The 26,410-nt window shown below is 41.6% G+C and overlaps 1 long non-coding RNA gene across 1 annotated transcript; it reads right to left on the bottom strand.

The window, feature by feature from the left end:
- Positions 1-560: 560 nt before the first annotated feature.
- LOC134956820 (uncharacterized) lies at positions 561-24,599 on the bottom strand. The gene is made up of 3 exons (XR_010186205.1): positions 24,294-24,599; positions 22,906-23,087; positions 561-756 (listed from the first exon to the last, which is right to left on the bottom strand). It is a non-coding gene; the product is annotated as an uncharacterized LOC134956820 (long non-coding RNA).
- Between the last annotated feature and the right edge of the window lie 1,811 nt (positions 24,600-26,410).

Genomic DNA, 26,410 nt, shown 5'->3' on the forward strand with positions numbered 1-26,410 from the left:
TGAGCTGTTTCTGAAAAGTAATTTTCTTTATATTTTTGCTTTAATTTATTTATTTATTGGATACCTTGTAAATATGTATTTGTCGCAATTTTTAAATGAAAACATTCACTAAGACCTGGATTCCTCAATTGATTGTTCTCAAAATTAAGGGTGCTTTTCAGCTTCCCCCTGCTTTGGTCAGGATAGCGGCATTCGATACCCCAGTGCAGCAATCTTGACACGCGGCCAGAATGCTGCGTCGGAACTCAGACATCACTTGGAATCACTTGGAATGCCAACAACGGAATCCCAACCGCTGACATCCCTCACGTAAGTATAGTATATGGGGACTCCTAGGTTTTGCCTGTAATGGGCGGAAGGTTAGGTTTAGGCTGTAGGGGGAGGGTTAGGCTGAGGGGAAGGGAGGGAAGGGTTAGGTTGCAGGGAGGGGGGAAAGGGATAGGTAACCTCAGGGAGGACTAGGGTTAGGCTGCGGGGGGAGGGGGTATGTTAGAGTTAGTTTGCAGGAAGGGAGGGTTAGGGATATGGGGTAGGGGGAAGAGTAATCATACTAACCCGACCCCTGTCATGATGCTGAGCATTGGAATGCTGGTGTCGGTCTTCTGAACGCTGATATCTCAAATGCCAGTATCCTGTATCATACTCCTGCTCCTGTCCTCTCTAGTATTACAGGGGAAGGGGGGGCACAGTAAAAATGGCATCTTGTTGTAGTATTCCTTCCTGTAGTCTGGAGCCCTTCTTCCCCACGTTACTCTCCTATTCAGTTGCAGCGGGAAGAGGATGATACTGAAATTACCCTTTCTGCACAGCAATGGTAAATTATCACTATTTCCATTCATCATACTGTATGGTCAGATTTTATTATCAGTTCAACTTGCATGTTAAAATGTTGAATAATTTGTACATTAACCCCCCAAGAAATAAATACATTGTGGCCCACCCACTAAAAACTCTGGTCCTCATTCCGAGTTGATCACTCGCTAGCTGCTTTTAGCAGCAGTGCACAGGCTAGGCCGCCGCCCTCTGGGAGTGTATCTTAGCTTAGCAGAAGTGCGAACGAAAGGTTAGCAGAACTGCTTGAAAATCTTTTCATGCAGTTTCTGAGCAGCTCCAAACCTACTCCTACCTTGCGATCACCTCAGTCAGTTTAGTTCCTGCTTTGACATCACAAACACGCCCTGCGTTCGGCCAGCCACTCCCCCGTTTCCCCAGGCATGCCTGCGTTTTTTAGCACACTCCCTGAAAACGGCCAGTTACCACCCAGAAACACCCACTTCCTGTCAATCACTCACCGATCAACAGAGTGAAAGAAAAGCGTTGCTCGACCTTGAGTAAAACTGCATAGTTTTGTGTGAAAGTACTTTGCGCGTGCGTACTGCGGCCTGTACGCATGCGCAGAAATGCCGATTTTAAGCCTGAACGCTGTGCTGCGAACAACGGCGGCTAGCGATCAACTCGGAATGAGGGCCATAGTACTCTGGAGTTGTATTGACTTTACTGCAGCAATTGAGATAATCCATTCACATATTCTTGGGTAATTGCCAGATATGCACAACCTGTTGTGTGCCTGCCATGGGTGTGGTATAAAAGATAGACAGTGTCTAGTTAGACAGTCAATAGATAGACACCATATGTTAGACAGACATTAGGTCGACAGGGTCAAAAGGTCAAAATGAAAACGGTAGACAGTACAAAAGATCGACAGGTCAAAAGGTCTACAGAGTCAAAAGGTCGACATGAAAATGGTCGACATAAAAAGGTAGACAACATGTTTTTTGCATTTTTGTGGTTTGTGTGGATAGTTTTGTCATCTGGGACCCCCAGTTGTAGAAAGGCATACCCTCGCGGGGCTCGCTTAGCTCACCACGCTTCGGGCTCGGTGGCTCACTGCGCTCGCCACAAGGTTTATAACCAACTCTATGCTGACATGGTATGAAATAGTTCAAAAACATGTTACATTTTAAAAATAAACATTTGTCTTTTTTTGTTGACCATTTCCATGTCGACCTTTTGACCCTGTCAACCTTTTGTACTGTCTACCCTTTTCATGTCGAACTTTTGACCATGTCGACCTTTTGACCCTGTCAACCTAATGTCTGTCTAACATATGTGTCTATCTATTGACTGTCTAACTAGACGCTGTCTATCTATCAACTGGATACCGTCTGACATTATCAGGTGTAACCATAAGATGACCACTTCCAGGAAGCTTTTCTTAGCTGTAGACCAAAGATATATGACCAAAGGAATCAAACTAATGACCTACTGAGGAGGGAACATGCATGCCTATAGAGCAGTATATCACAGTGCTATTAAAGAGGAACTAGTGGAACATTTGTGGGATTGCTGTGCTTGATATTCTGGAGCTAGTTCTCTCCATAATAATAAAGACGCACAAGCTAGGTTCCAAAGGTGGTCAAGTGACTACCCATAAGAGGACCCTAAATGGAATCTTCTTGCACATGTAGAGTGTGTATTGGGAGGAATCTTATTTCATATGACAGAGAGTACATCTTCCCTAAGGCACCATTGAGGGATATGCTGGTATAGGTGACAGGTTGGGATGAGGGCTGACTGTTAATCCCTTGTGGAAAGATAAAAGATATCTTCAAAGACTCTTGGAGACTGTGGTCTCATTGTGCTATATGCATTGTATCTTGTGTACCATATTCTTGTTAACTGAAGTCCTTCTGCTACCTGTGGTTATTGTTTTTACCTGCAACTGTTGTGTATGTATGAAAAAACTAAAACCTGTAATTGGAAAGTAAATTCACATCTGCTTGTAATTCACATCTGCAGCACTATTGTAACTATCTAAATAGTCCAGAAAGGGTGGTAGTAATCCCTATTGTCCTACTGGGATATTGGTTTAGACTATTAATCCTTTACTTCAGAGTCCACCTTTTCTAGTATATTACGGGTTGAGTATCCCTTATCCAAAATTCAAAATCCCACATTTTTGGGTCCCCTACTGAGATAATGACATCTATATTATATATTATGTGTATATATAGATATATTATATAGATATATAATATAATATACATATATATGTGTCATTATCTCAGTAGGGGAACCAAACATGTGTGATTTTGAATTTTGGATAAGGGATACTCAACCTGTATTATATTTTAATGAATATTGGGTTCTATATGCTGGGTATTCTGAAGCTGGTGGCATCCACTGGTGAAGTAGAAAAAGTGTCAGACATACTGTATTATTACATAAAGTGTAATATTGTTTCTGAACTGCATGTGTGGGAAAAATTGTGTATATTTGACCATATGTAGAGTTTAGGCATCTTGCAGTGCACCCTCCCCAGATCAGTACAGTGCACTTTGTTTGGGATTGGTCATCATCATCATTAGTGCACACGCACACCTATACTAGATGCACAATATATGTCTGTAATGAGGGGTATGTACATTTATGTCCAACTTCGCATAGTTGAATCTGCCTTGAAACCCCCCGCCCCAACACACTGAATTATGTAAGAAAGTGTGCATGTGGTCAAAATACTAATGTACTTGCATAAGCTTAGAATTAGCAATATGCAGTGTGAAAACATGCAATATATGCTACACAAACAGGCATAATTTCAACTCTGCTTTAGATGCCTATGTCGAAGTCGGAAAATATTACAGTACACACATCACGTACAAACACCACATAGATGGCCTCCGTGTGCATACTTATTCGGCCGTGCGTGCACATATTCGCAATTTGCGTATGGTCACTCCCATTGTCCTGCGTATTAGCGCGTGGTATGAGTAATTACAGTGGAATTTGTACTCGCATGGAAAAGCCACAAAGACATATCATATATCTAATCCATATATTGCATAAATCACCCACTGTCTGCTTTTTCTTCTAATAGCATGAAGATGGGTCACACATAAATTATACTCCCAGAGACACAAATACAATGGCCTTATTTACACAAAGCTTTGAAATTATATGAAGAAGGCAAACACCTTTGTTTACCCCTATTGTTCTAGAGTAGCACAGTTTCTGTCGAAGACAATAAATACTGAATTGTCATTGTCTTATCTGAGGACGGGACAAACAAGAAAGACAATATCCAAGAACCTAGGTTGGCTGAAGAAAAACTCAATCAGCAATAGCTAACAAAATTACAAACCAGACATTTAGAAATCTGAGGTAATAACATTCATAGTCTAAACTATTGGAGATATATATATATATATATATATATATATATGATTCCTAACAAATTGTAATAGCAGGAGTGTGTGTTGTGTATATATATATATATATATATATATATATGTGTGTGTGTGTGTATATAGATATATATATATATAGATATATGTATATCTTGAGGATGGAAATAGATGATCATATCATGTGTGGGATCATATTGTTCAGAGTCATGTAAACATTAATCTGGTGGGAATAAGAATATTATCATATATTACAACATTAAGTTATTAATAATACCAGATTTATGTATGATTAATGTGATGGGTTTGACTGGTCATGGGGCGGGAACTCAGATGCAAACAACAGAAATCACATCTCAAGTCTTAGCCATTGCTAACCTCTTGAGCTGACCAATGATCTCCGGTGCACAGGATATGTCCCACACCCGAACCAATGGAAGAAGAGCACACAGTGTCTATTGTATTATGTTTTGATCCACTGTATAAAAATACAGCTGCATGCCAGGTCACTATCACAGACTCTGAAGGTCATTTACCTTGATGACTGAGGACCAGACTGGGAAGCGCAGGCGAAACCAAAAACGTATGTACCATTGATTGTAGCCATTTTTCTATTGAATTGTATTGTATTGTATATGTTGTAACCCCCTGCAAGTATAGAACCGTTGGTGGGTTAGACCCCAACATAGTTTTAAATTTACAATAGGTGTCGTGTCCCATTTCCTTGCTAAGGTTTAAAGTGTATTTACAGCCACTCGGGCTGCAGCATTGTGCTAACAGCGTATAGGTCTGTGTACACAAACTGTGTAGTCACTATGCCCTTTCGGCGTACATACGCAGAGAGCAGACACTATACGATCTTGTGTACATAAGGGTTGTGAACAATATAAGGGTGAAAGGTTAATTACAGCGGCCGCAGCGGCTCAATATTAATGTGTATTATGTGTGTTTAAAGTATAGCTTTTAGTCCTGTATGTAAATCAACGTTTACAATTGGGGGCTCCTCCGGTTTTTTCACATGCTCACAGCCTAGCAGGTCATAGTAGACTTAGTCTATCAGCAAAGGGCAGAAAGTTATCTTACGTAACCTTTTCCTGGTTAGTGGATGTTCTAAAAACCCTATTTGTGTGCTATTAGATTGCGTCTGCTCTGTCTGGTCTGCAGAGGTGATGATAGAACCCGTAAACAGGAAAAAAGCTATTTAAAAATCTGTGAATTTTTTTGGGCGCCAAAAGCATACACAAAGGGCACCGATACTTTGCATACTCTCTCACATTGTTGCCGCAAGATTTAGATTGCTAGATTTGTTTAGATCTGTGTGAAACGGATACATTTGTTTCTATATAGTTAAATTTGAAATAAAAGTATTTAAGGAAGTAAATATAAAGCACAACACGCAGGTCTGGCCCTGTCATAAAGGGATACACAGAACAAGTGGGGATTGTGTTTGTGAGTGATTATAGTTAGCATTGCTCACATTTATAGAGGTTGTGGGATTTGTTTTTATTGCAGACGCACGGTTTTGTACATGTGGCTCGGACAAAGTACAGGACCGCGCACGCAGCGTAAAAGACACGCACGGTCGCGTGTTTACACAAAGTGCGTAAGAGTGCGGAAGCTAAGTACAAATTACACGCTAGTTTTATTTAGTTAAAAGGTGGGACAGTAGCCATGCTACAATAGCACATAACTATCCAGTTTCAAAAGCAGATTAGTAGAAAACTTTTGTTTAAACTGTATTGCCTCTTGGGGTAAAGCTGCCAATCAGAACGAGTGAAAATTTTCTGTACAGAAAAACAAAGAGTATTTGAGTGAGTGAAAGTAGGAGTGAACGTATTGAACCCCGTGGAATTCGGGATCCCGTTGTTTGGTACACCAAGAGAGTGGAGACTTGGCGGCGTGAGGCGGCTGACTCAAGTTAGTATAGGATTTGGAATACGTAAGTCGTGAGGAGACTTACACAGGAGCTTGATAGGGAATTGTGAACTTTGTGACCCATATAGTTTTTTTTATACGCTCCGGCTGAGGTTTTGCAGCTTGTGATTCGATTCCAGTGGTCGTAGGGTGGATAGGTAACAAGTACCTATAAGCTGTGTGATTGGACCGCATGTTTGTGGGTGCGATACATAGCGCAACTTGATACCCCTTTACGAACTTTTGTGTAAAATCGAGGTATCATTATCGCTGTATAGAGCATACGCAAGCGTGATTTGTGTATAAGTGCATAAAGGGAGTTTTCGCTGGCCTCTCTCAGGAAATCTTCAACGACAGATATTTACTGGAAAAGGTAAGTCACTCCTAAAAACTTCCAGTAAATATAGGTCAAAGTAGGGGCCCTAAGTTGGGTACATCGCCTTCGCTATCGACAGTGTATGGTAGTACCAGCCAACGTGGGCGGGAGTGGGTGAAAGCGCTCAGAGAACTTTCACCGTCGGCTTATATTGAGTATTATGTTGTTTGTGGGAAAAGGCCCATAATTATGGGAGCCAGTTGCTCAACTAAGGGATGTATGGTAGCCAGGGTTCAGGCAGAAGAGTTGTGGCCCAAGGGGTCCGCAAGGTTTATAATGTGTGAGGAATATGGTCCACGCGCTGAAGTTTATTGTGACGAATGGGTACGTATGACTGACAACGACAGGGTATCATTCCCTAGGGTGGGCAGCTTTGAACCAGAGGTACTGCAGAATGTAGGCAGTAAAATATGTCTGATTAAATCCAGAAAACAAAGGATTAGACATAACGAGTGTTTAAACCTGTGGAAACAAGAGGGGGAGGTGCAAAGGGAACAAACTAGCAAAGCAAGTTCCAAACCTAGCAGGAATGAGGGCACAGACACACCATTATCGACACAGGTCGAGAGGGAAGAGATGGCTACAGTCAATGGTATATCTGTAAATGATAGTAGAATGCAAGAGAAATGTATTAACCCTAATTTTTGCAAGTTGTATCCTGTTTTGAAGTCTCTCCAAGGTTATAGGTCACAGGAAGATGAAGGACCCAGCCAAATCGCAGCTCTCATTCAGGCAGTCACCTTGCAGGAAACTCAGCGAATTAAACATAGAAGCGCTTAATGTTACATGTACCGCTCATACCTGTGAATAAAATGTATTGGTTAATTAAATGTTTACAGCCCCTTTTTTGAGGTTTTTATATAGGAGGATTTGATTGTGGAGTTTTGAGGATTCCAAATACAGAAAGTCCGGGAACAAATGTTATTGTTGGTTCCATGCAAGAGTCCCGTCCTATCTGACCCTGCTATCCCTACCTCATAAGCCGCTGGCCGCGGCTTACTTCCGGCTTCCGGACCTGGTTTCCTCCTGCTGGCTAGCAGTGTGCGAGCGGGTTGCTCTGCCGTGCGCCCAATGATGACATGTGTCAGCGTCTCCTTCCTCCATCTCTCTCACTCCAACGCGTTTCGGGCTTTGAGGCCCTTTGTCAAGGATGAGGGAGTATTGTTTCCTTTTCCTTTTTATTTGTTAAAATTCAAAAAAACTTTATTATTCCTCTATTTAAAAACCGGAACTAGTAATCCCGGAAGTTCTGTATTTGGCGGCAAGCATGTGCCGAAATTACCCATTATATTTTGATTTCATTTTAAATGAATAAAAATGGTAGTATGGCGGTTTTTAATTTATGTTAATAATTTATGTTAATAGCCAACACCACCACCTGGAAGACATATTACGTAAACACTGGCACGTTTTACTTTTGGATAAACAGTTGATTCCACGCATAAAAGAGAAACCACAGATAATATATAGAAAAGTAAAGAACCTAAAACAAAACTTAGTGCAGAGCCATTTGCATAGGGAAGTAGAAAACCAGATGGAACATAAAGGCAATTTTTTCTGTTTAAATTGCAAAGCATGCAAAACGACAGGAAGAAATTCCATTCACCCAATAATAGAGTTTAAATCAAATACAACAAATAAATTATATAAAGTGAGAGAGAGAATTTCATGTGACTCAGAAGGAGTCACTTATCTCCTGGAATGCCCCTGTTGGCAAACAAAAAGGAAGCTAAAGATTAGAATCTCAGAGCACTTGTACAATATACGAAGAGGACCCATCAAGTTTGAAATTTATGGGGATACAAAAGGTCCAAAGAAATTGGAGAGGAGGAAATCCAAGCTTGGATCTTAGGAGAAAAGAAACTAAATGGATCTACTACATGCAAACATTACAACCCATGGGCATGAATGTAGATATAGATATTAATGCCTTTTTGAAAACTTAATTTTATTAAAAAAATAATTTTATCCTAACCCCACATAATTTTTAGCACATATAATTTTATTAATATCTATTAAAATAAATTAAAAACCGCCATACCACCATTTTTATTCATTTAAAATGAAATCAAAATATAATGGGTAATATAGGCACATGCTTGCCGCCAAATACAGAACTTCCGGGATTACTAGTCATGGTTTTTAAATAGAGGAATAATAAAGTTTGTTGAATCTTAACAAATAAAAAGGTAAAGGAAACAACACTCCCTCATCCTTGACAAAGGTCCTCAAAGCCCGAAACGCTTTGGAGTGAGAGAGATGGAGGAAGGAGACGCTGACACATGTCATCACTGGGCGCACGGCATAGCAACCCACTCGCACACCGCTAGCCAGTAAGAGGAAACCAGGTCCGGAAGCCAGAAGTAAGCAGCGGCCAGCGGCTTACGAGGTAGGGATAGCAGGGTCAGATAGAACGGGACTCTTGCACGGAATCAACAATAACATTTGTTCCCGGACTTTCTGTATTTGGAATCCTCAAAACTCCACAATCAAATCCTCCTATACAAAAACCTCAAAAAAAAGGGCTGTAAACATTTAATTAACCAATACTTTTTATTCACAGGTATGAGTGGTACATGTAACATTAAGCGCTTCTATGTTTAATTCTTTAGTATATGTAATTTTTATTGAAGCAGCTACCATTTTTACAAGTGCAGTAGTAATCACATATTCTATTGCAGGATACTCAAGTGGGGCCTGTCCATCCAGTTAGAGCAGTAACAATATTCCCCACTGAAAGAACTGGTGAGGTCACAGCTACAGGTAAGTGTGAGACGGGTCATTGCACAGAGACAACACCTTACAGTAAACAGATTAGGAACGGAATGGTAGGATTACATCCTGTCTTGGAAATAGTAACTCCCAATGGGGGAACCGATAGTCAGGCAGTAATCCTCACCAGGAATATTGCAATGTATTGCCCATGGTCCAGAGCTGAGCTGCGGTCAATCATTTCAGAATTTCTGGATCCCCGGAAGCATTTAGCCAGATGTCAGAAGTTTATCAGAGATCTGGGTAATGCTCATGAACCACCTAACAAAGATTGGCGGATACTTTTGAAAGCGTGCCTACCCCCTAATATTGACGCCACAAAATTCATAACAGTTTGTAAATTAGACGCAGAGGTACCTCTCACTGATGAATACAATCAGGAGAATGTATGGCAAATCAATCTGCAATTAGGAGTATATTTCCCTACTGTTGTCAAATGGAATAAAATCTTCTCCATAAAACAGAGAGAAAATGAAATGGCATCTGAATATTTCCATCGGGCTCTGCAAATAATGGGTAGATACATTGGGGTATCAGATACAGGGAACAATGCGGATTACAGGGAGGTGGCTGTCTCTGTGCTAATGGATGGGCTCAATAGGGACAGGGTACAAACATCTTTACCAAATTGGAGAGGGGTCACAGTAGCTTGTCTTAGAGAGTGCGCAATTGAACACCACAAGAATATTGTTAGGCGCAGAGAACAACAGGAGGCGAAACTGATGACAATAAGTTTACAGGCTCTGACAGGAAAGCCCCATCAGACCAAACCCCAGACCCCTGCTGTTTGGAAAAGACCGAGAATATGTTACATTTGTAAAAAGGAAGGGCACTTTGCCAGCGATTGTAGGAGTAGTAGGACACATAGTCAATACAGACCCCTAGACAGATAAAACAAGCCACATTATTAAACACATAGACGGGACCAAGGGACATATAGTAAGGAATCATGAGCCATATAGAAAACACAGATTCGGCTAATGGGAAGAACAAAATAAATGCAACTTTACCCTTTTGACAAAACTTGCTGGGGTTAAGATGAGGCCTCTAAACTTTTGCTTCTTTCTCTAGCAGAAATGGCCCCTGATTAACTTAACAGGAGTTTTGTTAGATATGGTATACATATAGCGTGCTCCCACCCAGGAAGTACAAAGTATGTTGGATACCCACAAAGATTAATATTGCATTTCATTCTTCTAGATGCATGTTCATCACAGGTAGAGAAAATTATCTCACAGATACCGGGTTCCCAATGAGCTTAGGATGGACAGGACACTGGATTGATGGCTGGGATAGTCCCAGTAGAGATACGACACACATAGACATTTTTTTAAGGGGAACACACCAAGTAGAGAATCACCTCCCTGTAGTGCCCAATCCAGTTGTCAAATTTTATAAAATCCTCTTTGCCTCTACAAACTTATCTGTTACTAACCTCTATGTGATTTTTCTTCAAAGTTTCCTCCTCATCTCTTACGTTCACCGACAGGAGGGTACAATACATGGACCCGATTACAGTTCAAATGCTACTTGCCTACTCGGTCCTTCAGAGTTCTGCCCAAACCCAGTATATCTCACCAGCATAAGGACACCAGTATTAATGCAGTGTGCCTGGTCATGCACAAAGGGTGGAGAATGAGAATACTGGTGAAGGGAGACTGTGTAAAGACACCGATATGCATGATGGTGTGACAGCCTGTTTTTGAATGCCAAACCTGACATTTTCTTTTTTTAATTACTATTTTTCCCCTCTCTTCTGTCATCCAGAGACGGTTTACTTCACACAACTGATTACACACGATAGTAAATTAAAATGCAAAATTTGTGTTCCCTACAGGAAAGGGCAGTCTGGAGGTCAAAGGGGTATGGCCAGGAGTCCTCAGGACTTTAGACAGGTGGACACGGTAAGCCGGTGGCCCCCAGAGCATATCTTCCAAGTCTAGCTGAGGCGGCACACGGTCTGACTCATCTGGTCAAAGAGGGTATGTGCAAGCTGGTAAGAGCCTACTGGTGTGCGCCAGGATTCTCTTCTCATGCAGGTAAGAGAGCAATGACATGCTTTACTTGCTTGCGGAAGAATATTGGTAAGACAATACCAACAGAGCCATCCCATATCCCTCCGACAGACGGACCTCTTCAGGTAATACAAATCGACTTCATACAGTTACCACCCTGTAGGAATTTGAAATATGTGTTAGTATGTATTGATGTATTTTCCAACTGGGTAGAAGTGTTCCCTGCTGCCACAAATACTGCTATGTTCACTGCAAAGAAAATTGTGCAGGAATTTGTGTGTAGATATGGTATCCCTAGAATGATTGAAAGTGATAGGGGTACCCATTATACAGGTGAAGTCTTTCAGGTCATGTGCATACTAATGGGAATTAATAGCAAGCTGCATACTCCGTACCGGCCACAGGCGAGTTCAAAGGTAGAGAAAGTGAACAGCACTATTAAGAACAAGCGGAGCAGAGTGATGGCTGAAACTGGATTTTTGTGGCCAGAAGCTTTACCACTAGTGTTGTACAGCATCAGAACCACTCCCAGGTCTTCACTTAACTTATCACCCTTTGAAATTCTTTTTGGTCGACAACCACATGTAATGATAGACCCCCAGGATGATTTGAAATGCAATAATGAAGTGACTGAAATATTTGGTTGGGATGAGCCAGCAGCTGAGAAATCAACAAAGAAATCTAAAGCTGGTGATTTCTGACCTACTGAACAGTAATTGTCATGACATTGAGCCTGGGGATTATGTGATGATTCAAAATTTCTTACGCTCAGGTTGCCTCATAGACAGGTGGGAAGTACCATACCAAGTCTTGTTAACAGCACGATAGCACTAAAGGTCACCGAAAGAGAGACTTGAGTCCACTACTCCCACTGCAAGAAGGTCGCTGACCTGGAGAGAACTAGTGACAAAGAGCAGGATGTGGAGAACCTCGTATCACTGGAGTGTTTGTTCCGGGAAAGATGAGAGGCAGGACTGTTGAAAGGCATCTGAGCATGGAGATCAACAAGATCTAGGATGGTTGTCGCACCATTTTTCTTTCTTCACCCCCCCTGCATTTTACTTCCTTCTCTCCTTCTCATTTTCCTTCTTTCCCCTAACGAAATGGATCTATCACAAGAGACTGTGTTTCGGGTTCTGCTAGTAATTCTGTTTTTGATCAGGACAATTTGTTTTGGTGAGGGTCCCAGAGAGGTCGAGTAGGGATCTGGAATGGGTTCTGATGGTGAGTACGAATTTGTAGGATCTCAGGAGCAGCACATCACTCGAGTAAAGGCTGGTATCAGTAAGCGCTCTGGTAGTCATGGAGCTCGGAGGCACTGTGAAGGGATATTGTCTGCTGAACTTGTACGCCAAATAGCCAAAAGTGGGAGGTATTTTCGGTATAGGTATACCCGTGAAAGCAAGACCATGTGGGTTGGAAAAGTATCATCAGGGTATTGTGCCCATATCATCCATCCCGATACTTGTACTGAGCAAATGGGAGAACTAGGGATTGGTTTCTTTACTTGGAGAATTTGCAATATGGTGATGTTACATTTTGTCCCCTATGTTCTCCCAGATGATGCCTATGTCATATGTGGGAGGAAAGCGTACCAGTGGCTTGCTCAGAGCTCTGAGGGATTGTGTTATATTGGGAGAGTACTACTGGAGGTCATGACCATAACCCACGACAAAATGAAAGACATTCACCGCAGTGCTCAGAATCCTTATACTCATACTCACTATGAACACATCATCAAGAGACACCTCATAGATAGGGCAGAGCACGCAGCCTCTGATTTGATCCATGAATCCACCGGGATTCAGTTACTTTTCGCATTAGACATCACCCGTACTGCCAGAGGAACTATAAATTATAGGTATATCCATGCGCTAGCGAACTTGATAGATAATATCACTGAGATGTATGATGACACCTTCAGGTATACGGGAAGGGAGTTACAAGCCTACAAGAAGGAACTGATCCAGCACATGATGGTCCTTAATCACGTCACAGCCGTGACAGGTGGGTACTGTGTTACTCTGGCAACTCAATATGGTGTGAAGTGCTGTACATATATTATGAACAGCACTGACGACCCCAAGGAGATCATTGATCAGAAGATGGACGAGATCTTGCAGTTGTGTGAGTTCAGGAGGAAGCACAACCTTACCTTAGCGACTGTGGGTAAAGAACTACCGGCTGAGTCTCATGGTTTAACCCACGCAAATGGTTCTCAGGTTTAGGAGAGTGGGCTCAAAATGTAATTATGAGTGTGGGGAAGTTTCTCCTTTGTATCCTGGGAGTCATCATAATTATTGGTTTGATATTTAGGTGTGTTCAAATTCTAACGCGGCGCAAGCACAACACAAATTAGATGAGTCTAAGGAGCGAGGGCACTGTTACAGCAGCAGATTTAATTTATGATCCATCCATAGAGACAGCGTTATGATAAGGATTGCAAATGAATTTCATGGCCTGTTTCTTTCACCTGTTTTTCTTTGTCTCCTCCTCTGCCCAGATACACCCAACCGGAAAAGACTTCAGCCCTACCCAAAATGTTTATGTGAATGTATTTTTATATATGTGTCTTATCTTCATCTCTGCAACCTCCAGTTAATGGCACACATAGTCGACAGGTGATATCCACAGATACTAGCACTCACGTATGTTCCCCCTCCATGTATCATCAACTAAATGTGCAGCCCCTTTTGTTGAAACAAGAAGCCGAAAAGAGCTCGGTAGTGTTTGTTGGCCCATTTACAGACCCTTAGTACGGGATGAGAAGGATTTAATGTATACTTTGCAATATATCAAAGCTTATTTAGAACATATACGGCACGATGATACATGCCCCTCAGACATTGATTCATACATACATACATGCTTTTTACTATCCCACTAGGCTATACATTTCCCACCTACAACTCTCCCCGATCATCCAAGCTTTTGTATATATTTTATAGGTAATATTTTTTTCCACTGTTTATTGATTAGTTAGTGGCAGTTATTGATGACTGCCAAAGGGTGGACTGTCGAAGTCAGAAAATATTACAGTACACACATCACGTACAAACACCACATAGATGGCCTCCGTGTGCATACTTATTCGGCCATGCGTGCACATATTCGCAATTTGCGTATGGTTGCTCCCGCAGTCCTGCGTATTAGTGCATGGTATGAGTAATTACAGTGGTATTTGTACTCGCATGGAAAAGCCACAAAGACATATCATATATCTAATCCATATATTGCATAAATCACCCACTGCCTGCTTTTTCTTCTAATAGCATGAAGATGGGTCACACATAAATTATACTCCCAGAGACTCAAATACAATGGCCTTATTTACACACGAGCTTTAAAATTCTATGAAGAAGGCAAACACCTTTGTTTACCCCTATTGTTCTAGAGTAGCCCAGTTTATGTCGAAGACAATAAATACTGGTTTGTCATTGTCTTATCTGAGGACGGGACAAACAAGAAAGACAATATCCAGGAACCTAGGTTGGCTGAAGAGAAACTCAGTTAGCAATAGGTAACAAAATTACAAACCAGACATTTAGAAATCTGAGGTAATAAAATTCATAGTCTAAACTCTTGTATATATATATATATATATATATTATATTCCTAACAAATTGTAATAGCAGGAGTGTGTGTGTGTGTGTATGTATATATATATATATATATATATATATATGTGTGTGTATATAGATATATATAGATATATGTATATCTTGAGGATGGAAATAGATAATCATATCATGTGTGGGATCATATTGTTCAGAGTCACGTAAACATTAATCTGGTGGGAATAAGAATATTATCATATATTACAACATTAAGTTATTAATAATGCCAGATTTATGTATGATTAATGTGATGGGTTTAACTGGTCATGGGGCGGGAACTCAGATGCAAACAACAGAAATCACATCTCAAGTCTTAGCCATCGCCCACCTCTTGAACTGACCAATGATCTCCGGTGCACAGGATATGTCCCACCCCGAACCAATGGAAGAAGAGCACACAGTGTCTATTATATTATGTTTTGATCCACTGTATAAAAAGCCAACTGCATGCCAGGTCACTATCACAGACTCTGAAGGTCATCTACCTTGATGACTGAGGACCAGACTGGGAAGCGCAGGCGAAACCAAAAACGTATGTACCATTGATTGTAGCCATTTTTCTATTGAATTGTATTGTATTGTATATATTGTAACCCTCTGCAAGTAAATAACCATTGGTGGGTTAGACCCCAACATAGTTTTGAATTTACAATTGGTGTCGTGTCCCATATCCTTGCTAAGGTTTAAAGTGTATTTACAGCCACTCGGGCTGCAGCATTGTGCTAACAGCGTATAGGCCTGTGTACGCAAACTGTGTAGTCGCTACGCCCTTTTGGCGTACATACGCAGAGAGCGGGCACTATACGATCTTGTGTACATAAGGATTGTCAACAATATAAGGGTGAAAGGTTAATTACAGCGGCCGCAGCGGCTCAATATTAAAGTGTATTATGTGTGTTTAAAGTATAGCTTTTAGTCCTGTATGTAAATCAACGTTTACACCTACTACCTAACAAACTGTACTCAAGTCAAATGGGATTTTAGGGCCTGATCGCAGCAGCAAAATCTTTCTCTAATGAGCAAAACCATATGCAGTGCAGGTGGGGAAGATATAACGTGCAGAGAGAGTCAGATTTGAGTTGGTTATTTTGTTTCTGTGCAGGGTAAATACTGGCTGCTTTATATTTACACAGCAATTTAGATTTCAGTTTGAGCACACCCTACCCAAATCTAACTCTCTCTGCACATGTTACATCTGCCCCACCTGCACTGCACATGGTTTGGCCCATTAGAGAAAGATTTTGCTGCTGCGATCAGGTCTGAATTAAGCCCTTAGTACGGAAACTGAAAATAGATGTCTACAGTAAGTAACTTTAATGTTGAAGAATTATTTCATCTTTTTCCCTTACATTATGGTAAGCGAAAATGAAAACACCCTGGAAAGTACAGCTATTTGCTGAACCCAACCTACGGTCAGTAGTTTAAAGCTATTCACAATCCCTTGTAAATCTTTATAGATTGATTTGTTTCTAATAAACTACGAGCTTGAACCTTTTATTTTCAGCTTCACAAACAAACAGTATAACTCTCATGTTCAGGACTCTTCTTGCTTCTTTAGCTATTTTGTTTGGAATACAAAAGGCGAGACACAAAAAGAAATCGCCATCTCCACAGGAATCACTGACAATTTTGATGAACAGGGAATCCAATTGTACACTTTGTTGGCAACCTGCAAAAGGAAGGTGACGCCCGGAGACCTGAAGACCCCCCCCCCTGAACTGAGCCTACTGAATCTAAATAACAAGGGGAAGATACACTTCCCAAGACTGTGTTCCCAGTCAATTAATTTTTCCTCTCTCAATTCAAAGTTCAGCAGGTGTCACAGATACTTTGCTTGTGTTAGACTCCGTGAAACCAAATTAAGACAGAATAAAGAAAATTGCAAGCCTGCAGAGAGAGTCTATTGTGCTTGGCTAACAGGGTGACATGTCATCCTATTGAAATGACAGACCTGGAATTAGAAGTACGCAGAGTGATGTGGATCTCTGAAAGCACTATATTTTTGAGAATGTTTTCTTTGAGACTTTTCAGATGTAACCTAAGGAATTTTAATAGTGAATATCAACCTGAAAGGAACTGAAATAATTATGCCTATTGGTAACCACATCATTTGTTATATATATTTTTTTGTGTGTTTGAAAAAGGCAAAAAAAACAAAACCCAGCAATGCTACTAATAAATGGAAGGAACAGAAGCATTGTTATACACACAAAAAAGTAAAAAACAAAAATGCGGAATATTTGCATTTAATGACTGTTTCTGAAAATAGCAAAGTAACAGTGGCACATTATTTTGTAATCAATCAGCAGAGACCTACATTACAATACAGTAGAATGTTATGTCAAAAATAGAGGTGTACAGTATTTTGTAATTGGTACATGTCATACACCTACTGTATTTTTTTTACTTTTGCTTAAATACATTCAGCACCTCGTACAACCCCCCACTGAGGTTTTACCAGCACGGCTTCTTTTAAACAGTACTACAGTATAATGGAAGCTTATCCTTTTTATATACAGTGCTGTGCAAAAGTTTTAGGCAGGTGTGGAAAAAATGCTGCAAAATAAGAATGCTTTCAAAAATAGAAATGTTAATAGTTTATTTTTATCAATTAACAAAAAGCAAAGTGAAAGAACAGAAGACAAATCCAAACTAACCACAGATCTTCTCTGGATGTAGGCTTGCTCAAATCCTTTGTCTGTTCATGTAATCCCAGACAGACTCGATGATGTTGAGATCAGGGCTCTGTGGGGGCCATATCATCACTTCCTGGACTCCTGGTTCTTCATTACGCTGAAGATAGTTCTTAATGACATTGGCTGTATGTTTGGGGTCGTTGTCCTGCTGCAGACGCCTCCCTGATGGTATTGCATGTTGAATAAGTACCTTCCTGCATTTCCCAGCATTGAAACACAAATAAATGGGCAACGTTGAGGACCGTAGATGCAGTGGTTGGCCAAGGAAGCTTAGTGCATCAGATGAAAGACACATCATGTTTATGTAAGGCAGCTTCCTGATATTAAGCTGCCTTGTATTTCATATTGCGTTCCACGCTGTGATGATGCACTTCCCTTCCAGTGTGGTAGCAGACTGCAGCATGTCTGCCATGATACAACTATATACTACAGACATCTGCACCTTACCAGGTACCTGTGTGATATAGATTTATTGCATTTATTGTATTTGTCTCACTGGTTTTATTAGGATTTATCTAGTACTTCCTTTGCTATTTGATCTAAGTACTGTGATTATCTATGTCAGTGGATGCTCCTCTTACTGATTATAGGCTGCTCTCTTGGACTACCTGGTGTATAAGTATGTGACTGGGGACATCCCGTATATATCTTGACAAAGGTCCATGTGGGGACCAAAACTTTGATGTGATGCTATACTACACCCCTGCCTGAATAAATTGGTAGCTTCTGTATTCAAGTCTGGTGAGTGCACCCTTCTGTCATCATTATATATATATATATATATATATATATATATACAGTATATATATATATATATATATATATACATACTGTATATAAAAGTTTCTTCGGCAATGATTGTGCATGACATTACATGTGATTCTTAAAATAGTCATGTGACACAAGTGAGTGGGGCCTTTTATTTATACACAACAGGTGATTATTCAGGCAAATTCAGGCAAATAAGATGTACAAAACACGTCCGATGTATCAGAGTCTCACAGGAACTGGCGCGCCAAGAGGGGCTATTTGTGGCATCTACAGCAATGATGCATGAGGACACAACTGTATCCCAATGTTTCATGATATTTCATACAGTACTAGCCATTCGAACAAGTTGAGCATCAGCTTGATTAGTATCAGAGTTGATACTTGTTAATTGGGTAAATGGAAGTCCATTCTTCAATAAATGTGACTCGTGGGAGTTTATTTATGAAGAGTCGGATTGTAAAACCTTACACCGATAAGCATGATTTGCCTGATTTTTAAAAGGGCAATGCTTTTACTAGCAAGTCACAGATAGTTAAAGCATTGCCCTTTTAAATATCGTGCATAAACATGCTCAGAAGTAGGGTATTACAACCTGACTCTTCATAAATAAAGCCAGTGGTGTATTAAAAAGGTATGATCCATAGGTTTTTGAAAAGGGTAGTACCCAAACAGTTGCTTTCTCTGTAAATGGTTACATCCTAAATGTCAATCTTATTTTGTTAATGTTATAAGTGAAACATATCGGTGTATCCAATTCCAAGTTCCACTGCCTCTGCAGTGTTCTGCCATACTAGAAAAGCATAGATATACTGTAGCAAAAATATCGCAGAATGTTGTTTTATTTAGTTATTATTGAGGATGTCATTCATAGACAAGAGACGGATTTAGTGAGTTGGTCATTCAGTTAGGTTATTTATGCCAGGTGAGTTTCAGGTTTCAACAACTAGTCATGGGATTTAAATCCTAAAAAAATATATATTTATTATGCAGAGCCGTAACAGAAGTGTAGTGCGCCCTGTGCCGGCACTGCCCCTAAAACCATAGAGTAAATGGTAACGCTCACACACGTGCGCAGTGAAAACAGAGAATTCAACAAGAATTTATAGGAGCAGGGGCGTAGCCAAACCTTTGTGGGCTCAATAGCAACATTTTAAAGGGCCCCGTCCCAGTGCTTCTAAAGAGACACTTCTCCGCAGCAGTTGTTCATTTTCTGTCTCATAATAGTGTCCTAGTTTATTTTCTTAATCATAGTAATGCCCCAGCTCACATTATGTCAGATTGTAAGGCTGCCTGTACACATTATGCAACACAGTTCCCCCTAATTCACATTATGACAGTGTTCCATTTTTTATTATGTCACATTACAGTGCCTCAGTTCATATTATGCCACATTATAGTGCCCCCAGTTCTTATTCCGTAACATTATAATGCCCTCCAGCTAATTTTATACCACATTACAATGAGCAAGTCCCGGGTCATACCTAGATATATTGTAGGTCGCAAGTCAAAAGTTTGTAAGGGCCCTCTGTGGACCATCCAATGGTGAAAAATTAAACTGACACATGTAACTCTGAAAGGGAAAGTGACCACTCTCAGCTCTGAGTCCCATAGCAGCTGCACTCCCTGCATATATGGTAGATTTGCCCTTGTATAGGAGTATCCACCTAAAACTCCCACAAATAGACACTAAGCAAAAATTAATATATGCAATAGGCCAGCAAACTCTCTAGTAACTCGACTACTTAACATTAAAAGAGAACACCCAAGTGAGATACAAATAAAACTGGTGCCCTAGACAAAATCTTAAGATCAAATGGGAATAATCACCATTTCCATATCATTCTATATGTATAGGTACTGAAGTCTAATTGAAAAGGAAATGGGGCAGTTCACTCTCAGTATTTCATCACAGGTGCACAGACAGAATAAAACTTTTCTTTCTCTCTTTGGTTACTCTGGAATAAAGTGTCTCCTTTCCCTTTTGCAACAGCACTAAGGGGAGGGAAAACAGAAAAACACAAAAAAAGTAGTGCAGAGACCCCTTAAAAGGTCAAAACATTTAATAACACATTACACTTACAATACATAGATGAATAAAAGCATAGATACTCCCAGTGACAAAACAGAAACATGGGGGTATTCACTGATGGTCACTTAAAGGAGTACACACACAGAGCCACAATGTGTTTCAGACCTTAATACAGCTGGAGCCTCCCTTGTCTTTGCCTGCCTAGTTGCAGGCACGCACTCTCGGCGTGACTAGGTGATCCGTCCGCGCAGTCACGCCGGGAGTGCACAGAGACACTTCCCATTGTAAGCGTCTCTGTCTGGGCGCGCGTGCCCGCCCAGACGGAGACGCTCTCCATTCAAGTGAATGGGGAGCGTCTCTGTCCGGGCACACGTGCCCATCCAGACGGAGAAGCTCACAGGGGTATGGGTTATAGTGTCGACCACACATAGGTCGACAGTCATTACATCGACCACTATTGGTTGACAGTGATTAGGTCGACACCTGACATAGGTCGACATGGTCATTAGGTTGACATGAGCAATGTCGACATGGAAAAAGGTCGACCTGAGTTTTTGAAACAATTTTGGTGTCGGGTGACCGGGAACCCGAATTAGTGCACTATGTCCCCTCACATGGCTCGCTACGCTCGCCATGATTTGGGCAAGGTTGCTATACCGAATCATAGCCCACATGGATCGTAAAGTATGAAAAAGTAAAAAAAAAAGTGGGAAACTCATGTCCACCTAGTGACCATGTTGACATAATGCATGTTGACCTAATGACTGTTGACCTCAATGTGGTCGACCTAATGACCGTGTACCACTCACAGTGACTAGGTGCGCCCAGGCCGGCGCACCTAGTCACAGATGGAGCCACAGCTATCGTGGCTCCTTCTGTAGGTCCTTCTTCCTGTCCCTAAACCCATGATATCACGATAGCACATCTAGGGGGCATGGCCACCAGCCCTGGAATGTAGAGCGCTGCCCAGTGCATCCTAATGATGCGCCAGGCAGCTCAACAGGTGGCAGTGTGCCTGCCCGTAACAACCCTTGGATTCTTTAGGCTGCTCTGCAGTAACACTACTGGCTGCAGGGTAATGTTTCAGGGTCTCTGCAAGCCTCATGCAGGTATCATCTGGCAGTTATAGTGTCGCCCCCAGGGCCCTGCACCCTATATGCCAGCACCACTCACACACCCCTGGTTACAGCCCTTATACTAAGTGAGACAATATCTACTGTGGCTGAAGCTAAGGGAATTTAGCAGCCAATTCAGAGCTATCTTAGCTACACCCCCTTGCACCATATTATATTAGACTGCGAGCAGAGAAAGCTCATACCACAGTTGACGTTGGAAAGAGAGTATCTATTAATAGAGAAGACATGGAAGACACTGTAGAGAAGCAGGAAAGGACCACAATCATGCCAGAGGATGGCAGTTATTAAAGTGGCAGTCATCTTAAACAACACTGAACATGACGGCAGATGAGCTGTGGACCAGACACTGGAGAAGGCCTGCAATAGTGGAAGTCAAAGGGACTGTACAAAACCTCTCCCATCAAGCCTGGCAGGTGTTCTTAGGTCACCATGACTTATATATTGGGGTTAGGGTTAGGCACCACCGTGGAGGGTTTAGGTTTGGGCACTAATTGGGGAGGGTTAGGGTTAGGCTGAGGAAAAGGGGGTGTGGGGTTAAATTTAGGCACTTAGTGGGAGGGTAGGATTAGGCACTAATGGGGAGGTTAAGGTTAGGCTGCGGAAAGGTGGGGTTAGGTTTAGGCATTAAAGTGGAGATTAGGGTTAGGCACTAAGTGTGAGGTTAGGCACTAACCGGGGAGGTTAGGGTTAAGCGGTGGAAAAGTGGGGTAGGGTTTAGGTACTAAGATGGAGATTAGGGTTAGGCACTAAGGGGGGAGGTTTGAGTTAGGCTGCGGTAAGGGAGGGTCAGGGTTAGGGTTAGGGTGGTAGGGGAGGAGGTATAATACTTACATCATCCCAGTTGGGATCGTGAACATTGGGATGCCAGCATCGGTATTGTGACCACCGGCATACTGATCCCGTTTCTGACATTGATGATAAAAATAGATTTTTCAAAATAAAATAACTGTACAAACAGATAAATAAATACATTTTGCTGGTTTTTAGACTAATACTGTAAAAAATAGTTATGCTTAAAGTGAGTGAAAAGGTTCCATTTTGGAATGTTCTAGGACAGCAGAGATGTTTCTTTATCCCAATCCCTGGGGGCATTGCATAACCTAAAGCATAGCCTATAGTCTAGATTTTACCCTTAAGCGGCCACTGGAAAAGGTACTTTGGATTTTGTGTATATATTTGTGCATGTGATTAGTAGCTCTTTTGTTTAAGACAAGATGTATTTTAGTGATCTTTAAAATGTTGAATACAGCTGTTTTTATTCACTGGAATATGCTTTACTGTACTGTCTTATTTCAGACAAAAAAAGCAGTATATCTGTTACATTTTAGTTTGCAATGTGTAAGTATTAAAGAGATAAGATAAAAGTAAGAGTTACCACTCTGCTGCATCAATTACCAGAAATGCAGAGCTGGACAGATGAGGAGGCTCTCCAGTTCACAGTCCCATAGGTGGCCCTTGGCCAGGCATCAATAGTATGTGTTCTTTCCTCTCTGCAGGAGTCAGACCTCTGCCAACATTTCATCTTTATCTGCCCATTATCACTGTTGCTCACTGTGCCTTTGTGACTTATTTTCTCACTATTAAAAGAAATCTGCACATTGATATGCTGTTGAATATTATCTGTAAAGGGGAATCTAATTTTCATTTTTTTTTTCACTTTACATTTAGATTAGCTTCATTTGCATAGTTTAGTGTGAGAAGGGCCATTTATCAAAAATAACAGATGCTGAAATGCAGTCCTACTATTGTCGGAGTAATAATGAACAGAGGTACTATGTTTAGCATTACTTCCTCACAGTACTATAGGTTCCAGACCAGGACTCTATTTGTTTGTCTCTTTGAAATGGTCTCCCTGTGTTTTCTCTTACTGTCAAAGAACACTCGATTGCTGACAAAGTACACACTATTGTGGTTTTATTTTACATTTCAGTGGGTCAAGGATTGATGTCAACGTTAAATATACTTTGTACAGTGCTATGTAGTAAGGCCCTCATATAATAAGCAATAACTCCTCCACACATGGCATGGCCATGTTTGGACTGGGCAAGTCAGAATATGGCCCAGGACACAAGGCATTGGGAGAAGATTAGATTGCCCTGCTCCTTTCTGCCATGTAGATGGGTGCCATCAGGTAGTTACTGTACTTTATATGGACTGAACTATTTATTATGTATTAAGTAGCCAGGGGGTCCTATAGCTGCTAGTGATCCAGGAACTAGGCCTCCCTGGTTTGCATGGTCACTCATTTGCAGCATTTAAAAAAGATCCCTTGGAGATTTGCAGTGAGGTGTGCCATACCCACACACTTGGCCTTGCCCTCCAGTAAATTAGTACCTTCTCTGAACAAATTAGAAAATGGATACCCAGAGGTGGTATTATGGGGTTCTTAAACTCCAGGAGGATTTTTACTGAATGCTGGTCCATTCCTGTGTGTATTCCATCGCTGAGGTATAAGAGCTTTCCTCCTAGTTATGCATGTATTCATAAGTATAGTCATCTTAATGCCTCACTAGGAAATGGCAGATGGAATTCTCTCTTAACAGGCAGGCTTGAGAAGTACAGAGCCTAATGTGTAACTTCCCAATTGATGGCTGTCACTGAATAGGGAACTACAGTAATTCAAAATAGTGAACCTTTCTAAACATTTAGATGTTCATCACTATAGACAGGTAAGTGGTCCTGCTTCCAAAGTCCCTTCCAAGTAGCTACTGCAGTCCTATATAGAGTGTTCCCTCATGTTACTCAGTGACTAGTGGTACAGTGAGTAGGTGGTTGTTACAGACCTTTTCCTTGTGGCACACATTGATCTGGAATTCAGCACCCTCTGTTTGTACGTATCTGCAGCCTCATACACTTACAGCTGTAGCTGAGCTGGCTGTCTACCCGCAGGCAAGGATCACTGACAGCTGTACCAGTTTGAGGGGACAGAGGCTCCCCTGATAGGACAACAGCCCCTTGCAGTATGGAGCCCTCCTGGGATATCCCTCGTTGCCTAGTTTATACAGAGTGCCAAATAAGCACTTTTGGACAGCTCTATCAGATACCAGCAGACAGCCACAGAAGAGTGCAGGTCCCACTGCTGATCAGGTATCTCAGTACAACCGCTGCTGTAACCGCTCTTTCCTTTAATCTCAACTGCTTCAAACCATTTACTCTCCTGCTCAGGCATGTGACTGACAGTTTTTTTTGTGTCCCCTGGGTCACAGCTGCTGGGACAACACCAGCCTTCACAGCACACGAGGACAAGGCTATGCTGCGATGGGTGTGGTATGTTAGGTAGATTAGACATAGGTCAACAGTGTCTAGGTCGACCACTATTGGTCGACAGTAAGTAGGTTGACATGGTTTCTAGGTCAACAGAGACTCTAGATCGACATAAGAAAAGGTCGACATGAGTTTTTTTACTTTTTTGGGTGTTGTTTTCTCCGTACAGTGACCGGGAACCCCAATTAGTGCAACATGTCCCCACACATGGCTCACTGCACTCGCCATGCTTCGGGAAAGGTTACCGTTCCCAATTGTAGTCCACGTGGATCGAAAACAATCAAAACGTTAAAAAAATAAAAAAATGTGAAAAACTCATGTCGACCTTTTGTCATATCGACCTAGAACATGTCGACCTAGAGTCCCTGTCAACCTAGAAATCATGTCAACCTAATTACTGTCGACCAATAGTAGTTGACCTAGACAGTGTCGACCTACTTACTGTCGAACTAAAGACCGGATCCCGCTGCAACTGCAGCTTCTTAACTATGGGGTTCCATATGGCGTGCAACATCTGCTGTGACTTAGACCCTCCACCACGGGTAGCGACTCTCATACTTTTTTCTGAATGTTGCATCTTATTCACATTATAGCCACATAAACAATGCCTTGTAGTGTGTTAGTTACTTAGGGCTAGATTTACTAAGATTTGTGTTTTGCCCAAGTTTTCCCCGAGTTTAAACATGCTGGTGATCGATCAGACACTGGTGAATTTTTCTTAGTCAAACAAAGAAATTTACTTTGAATTGAGTTTTCTAGAATCATGTTTTTCGAAGTCAAACACTCCCGATCATGAATCCTGCACAGATCATTGAGATTTGTGCAGGCTTCTGTGCATTTGTACAGTGTTAAACAAAAGTTTTAAAAATTGAAAAAAAAAAAAAAAAAACAGCATGGGACCCAGCCCCCCACCAATAAAAAAAAAAAAAAAGTACCATCACTGGGCATTTACAGCAGGTCCTGGTTCAGGCAATATAGATAAAAAACATTATTGGGTTTCTGCATATTTTAGAGAGCCAGCACCGGGCACTTGACCTGGTCCTGGTGCTGGAAATACAGGGACAAATTACATAGGGGTCCCCCATATTTCCAAGACCAGATCCTGGTTCATACTAGTGTGTGTTTGTGGGGTGGGATGCCACAGTCAGGAGACACAGTTCAGTGGTCCCCATGGCCAAAGTGTTCACTGTCCCTCCAAGTTAGGGGTGGGCAACATGCGGCCCGTGGGCCAGATGTGGCCTGTTAACCAATCCTGCCTGGCCCACTGTCCCCCACCAGTGCGCAATGACAAGCGGCCCGACTGGCTGAGTCGCTTGTCATTGCGCTACAGCAGCTCCAAGACGCGGCACTGCTGAGGAAAGATCAGTCACGTCATAGGGGCTGCTGACCGGGATTTCCTTTCCGACGTCAGGTGCTGGGTGGGCGGAGTCAAAGCAGAAGCAGAGTGTGGATCTGTGCAACGGGCAGCAGATCATTTGGGCAGCTGGACGCCCGGTTGTCACCTGCTCCCTGTCTAACCACCTCGGCCGGCTCCGCCTCCTGCCCCTGCTGCTGATTCTAGCAGTATCACAAACGGAGAAGCAATCAGGAAGTCACAGAGAGTCATCGGTTAAACATAGGATTTACCATTATTTCA

This window comes from Pseudophryne corroboree, chromosome 9, assembly GCF_028390025.1.
Source record: "Pseudophryne corroboree isolate aPseCor3 chromosome 9, aPseCor3.hap2, whole genome shotgun sequence".
Lineage (NCBI taxonomy): Eukaryota > Metazoa > Chordata > Amphibia > Anura > Myobatrachidae > Pseudophryne > Pseudophryne corroboree.